The following is a 4,871-nucleotide window of genomic DNA, read 5'->3' as shown; positions in this document are numbered from 1 at the left end:
TGGGGGTCACAAAGATACCAATATATTAATCTATTAATTCTCGATAGTGCTTGTCCTGATTCGTGCTGCATGCAGGTGAGCTGGAGCTTAAACCAGCTGCCTTTGAGAGAGAGATGGTTTACACCTTGGACAGGTCGCCAGTCAATCACAAGACACATACTCTATGCAAACAACCATTCACGCATATATTCGCACCTATGAGCAATTTATAATCTTTAATGAACCTAATTTATATGTTTTTAAAATATCAGAGAACGGTGAAGTATTTGGTAAAATTACACAGGCAAGCTCCGGGACAACCTATGGGAACTGCCAGCAAGTGTGCTAACCACTAGCACACAGTGTTACGGTATCAAAATACTTTGTATCACCTCGAGCAAATAGACACACACACATGCACACATGCACGTGCACCCACACATACGCAGACACACACGCACACACACACACACACCACACACACACACACACACACACACACACACACACCACACACACACACACACACACACAGGAGTTAATGGGACAGGGTATTCATTGGCATGTGTAATAGCCAATGGCCTAGAATATTTGCCTCAGAGCAGATAATCATCACCATCAATGTTTTCCAATCTTTTCTGCACAGGAATGATGAATTTCAAACTTAATCTCCCCTTTAAAACCCAAATTTCAGAGTTTGTAAAGTTCAATCATACATGCTCCTTTAACCAGAAAAAAGTGATACTGGACCGGCAGTAACACTCGCTATGTGTTTTGAATGCAAAGAAGTCAGAAAACACATTCAGTCTTTTTTTTCCAGTCATAAATGCGTCATAAAAACATCATCTACTCTTAGAGCCAGAGTTGTGAATGAGGCTAACCTAAGGTAATCTAACATAATAATATAATATGATAACTAATCTAAGGTGATTTCTTTGTGCTGTTCTGAGTTAAAGTCATGTCACAATGCGGAGTTTCAAAATAACAGAGGCAGAGCAGAAATGCTAATGTCAAGTGAGCACTAGTGTCATCATATTCTAAATGCTAGTGAGCCGAATCAAAAGCAGACCTCTGGGCTGGCAATTCCCCTCACTCGACTGTTCTTTCTCAAAGTTTTTCATCTGCTTTTTTGTATCTCATCTCTCAACTAAGAGCGATCACCCATGAGGTCTGACAATAGGCATCTTGATAATGAGGAGAAAATGAGAGGAACAGAAGTCACAGGCAGAAATATCTCATGCTTCTCTGTCTTCTTGCCTCTGTATTCCCCTGCTGCAACAGCTTTAAGAGCAGGAAGCTGCGCTGAAAGCACGTCTCATGCTGCCAAGGTAGGACATAGCCTGGGACAGGGGTTTTCAAACTGGGGGGTGTGCCATAACTTTCACAGAGGGGGCTGAAATTTTCATCTCTAAAAATGGGAGCGCACCTAAAAAGTTCAGGAACCACTGGTCTGGGTCACGGTGGGAACTTTACCACCTATTATCCACACTGGCAAACCTCCAAACATGGAATAAAGAGATAAGGACAATTACGCACTGCTAAGGACTAATTGCCGTTCAAGAGTATGTCAGTAAAACATAATCGGAACAAAAGTTCCATTAACTTCTACCTTCTTGTTTTTGCTTGTTGCCATGTGATGTGACTCTTGTACATGACGCCATCTCTGGGAAACAAGTCCTCTTACGGACATTCATTCATGTCATGACTCAATGGTACTGCTATGCAACGATATAATTGTTGGTATGACCGTTTTATTTACTGTGTCCCACAAAGACAGGCATTTTGTTGAAGGCCTATTTTTGTATGAAAATCCAGTAAACCAAAGACAGTTTTATGTGTAAATTAAAACCTTTAGATACTGGAAGACTCACTATCTGATTGGTGGCCAGAAACATTACAAAGACGCCAATATGCAGCTAAATTAAGCAACCTATGATTGAGCTACTTTTCTAAAATTGAAAACATTCTTGTGGCTGGGCAAGAGTTCTCAAGACCAAAACCTACTTCTGTCCTGTTAGTGTCAAATTGTTGTGATTTAATGTCATCCTCCACATCCCAAGAGGATAATTCACTACAAATGCAAGCCGTGAGGGATTGTATACAAAATTGCCATGGCATGATAATTTTACTACACAACCACAGTCCATTGCTACCTTACTACAAGCTAGGCTTCACTACTTCAAGGATTTATGTAATATTACTGAATAGACGTGACTTATCACACCAGCCTAATTTAGTTACATCTGAGAGTGTATTTGAAGCAGCTTTCAGTTTCATGGAGTGCAATTCCACACAATCGTATACTACTATAACCGCATCATGAACACATCGTTAAATACCACTAACATTGTCAATCCAAACAAATGATAATTTTGATTAGATTGTTTGTTGGATCTCATTAAACTCTGAAGGTGTATCTAATTTTCATTAATTTTCAACTTTTCATTGTACAGTACAGTATGCAAGAAAATGTAAATTTTGAATCAATGGAAACTGTTCCTGATATTATCAGTGAACCTGATTGTTTAGTTAACCAACATTTATGAAAGGCTCACTTACAACTTAACTTAAAATGTGCACAAAGTTCAACTTGTTTTTGAGAAAGACAACTCCAAATCAGAACAAACCACTGTCGAGGTTACCAGATTACGACTTGATGAATCATTATAGGCGGATGGATTGGTGCACATGGAAAGTGGAATTAGGCTTTTCATCCTGGACTGTCACGCCAGAGTCCTCCGCTAATGTGACTGATCCTGATGTTTCAAAGCTGCTTAGCCAATGAGAATGGCTGGCAGAGTGAGCACAGGAATCAACCAAGACTGTACAAGCTTGCCACATGAAGCATTCTGGACTTTGGGGCTTTCGTTTGATCTCTGCTAGGATTAAAGCTTAAAGTTATAGTTGCACGTGTGCATGTAAGATCCAAAATTGGCCTCTATTTTAAAAAGCACAACAAGTTCCACGTCTGGAAAAATCTACAATCTCATATTTGTTTTCCTCCCAAACAGATGGTTTTTCCCCCCCTCTGTAACTTCTTTCATACAAAAATCACTAAATTGCTGCCAGCATATGCCACATGAACAAAAATATTAGACATATAGCCATTAGTCCTACAAGAAAATAAACACAGGTTCTACCCCAGCTTTCAGGAACTTGCGAAGTCCACCGTGACTAATGTTGAACCCAACCGAGCTGTCTTTCTTTCTTCCTCTCCAGATCCATTCAAACACGTCTTTAATTAACTTTACTTTGTGCATCATGGCGCAGTCACACTGGAATTGAAAAGGGCTTTCGCCAAAATGTTCCCAAAAATTTTTTCCAAAGTGTCTTGGTAGGGCTATTTAATGGACTACAAGATTTGTCTCAATATATTTGTCCATACAGTATATCAGAAATTATGCTTGTATTTGAATTCTATTTTTACAGGGTCATAGGTATCTATGCATAGTCATTATGTGGTTCAGAAAACATAGGCTCATTTGACATTTTTATTGAATGTTTGTTTCTATGAAATGCATTTTTTTTTCTGCAGCATTTGGATCAAGTTTGAAATTTATTTATCCGTGCACATTCTCTGTCCTTATCCAAAGCTGCGTAATCAGTTTACGAAATGTTTCTCATTATATTTTCTCTAGGATAAAACAAATACATGTCATCACAGTGTGCGTGGTAAATATGATAGACACCTTATCCCCCAAAATAACCATTTGTACAATATTTGATCAGACAAGCAAAAGATACAACATGAACAAGTTATTTCACAGTTGGAACTACAATGTTGTGCTGTCCTTAAGAAGTGCATCCGACATGAAAGGATTGATTTATTAGCGTCTTAAGGGATCACCTATGAGCAATTTATGGTCAGTGAAGCCTTATGAAAAGAAGGTTGAAGTTGTGCATGTGTTCTTTCCCAAGGGTTGACAGTTGTAATAGCTCGCTTTTACGGACAGAAACTTGTACAAATTCACTTTGTCCAGGGAGCCACTGACTGAATCACATTTTCCAGGGGAAAATCACTCTTTTGGTCACTATTCTGAACTATCTGATTGACAGTTGACAATAAAAGTTTCACAATGGTTTGAATTGTAATTGGGAACACATAGGTCACTATTATTGAGGTGGACATGACTAACCTTTGGGAAACCAGCCCAGTTGATTTTACGATGGTCATTGACTGGAGCTGTGAATGGTCTCCTTGTGGAGAAAATTCTATATTTTTTGCAGCTTTGATACAAAATGGATGGAAGGATTGGGAAAACAGCATCCTTGACACTGTCATAGCCACGTCATGTACCACAGTAATCAGGCACGTGTACACATGGACAGCGAGTGCTACTCAAGCACCTACTCTTATGCCCTTGTGGGGAAAAAGGTCTCTTTTTGCTATGGCCCATCTTTTTCTCGAGTCATCATTAGTAATAAATATATATCTACACATATCTTATTCTTCTGGCTTGTCCTGTTACGGGTCCCCACAGCGTGTCATCTCAGATGACCGCATATTTGTTTGGCGCAGTTTTACACCGGATGCCTTTCCTGATGCAACCCCTCTGCTTACAGCACCTGGTATTCCCAGGCGGTCTCCCATCCAAGTACTAACCAGGGCCTAACCCGCTTAGCTTCCAAGATCTGACAAGATTGGGCGTTGTCAGGGTAGCGTGGCTGTAAACCAGTAATAAATATAAAAATAATGATTAATTTAGAAAATAGTGTAATTGCCAATTCCACACAAAGGGTTTTAATGTCTGAAGGGGATTGATATGACTACTTGGCAGAGTTACAGTTGATATGATACATAACTTTGATGTTTTGGATTTATTTATTTTTTTGCTACTTCTTTTCTGACTAATACTTTTGAACAATGAGACCTCTTTGATTCTGCTGAGATT

The 4,871-nt window shown here is 39.3% G+C and overlaps 1 pseudogene; it reads right to left on the bottom strand.

Moving 5' to 3' along the window:
- Positions 1-4,533: 4,533 nt before the first annotated feature.
- Positions 4,534-4,652, bottom strand: LOC133502829 (5S ribosomal RNA; annotated as a pseudogene).
- Positions 4,653-4,871: the final 219 nt, after the last annotated feature.

The sequence above is a fragment of the Syngnathoides biaculeatus genome, chromosome 6 (assembly GCF_019802595.1).
Source record: "Syngnathoides biaculeatus isolate LvHL_M chromosome 6, ASM1980259v1, whole genome shotgun sequence".
NCBI classification, from domain to species: domain Eukaryota; kingdom Metazoa; phylum Chordata; class Actinopteri; order Syngnathiformes; family Syngnathidae; genus Syngnathoides; species Syngnathoides biaculeatus.
Note: the sequence above shows the minus strand (reverse complement) of the source record. Positions and strands in the feature narration are given on the sequence as shown.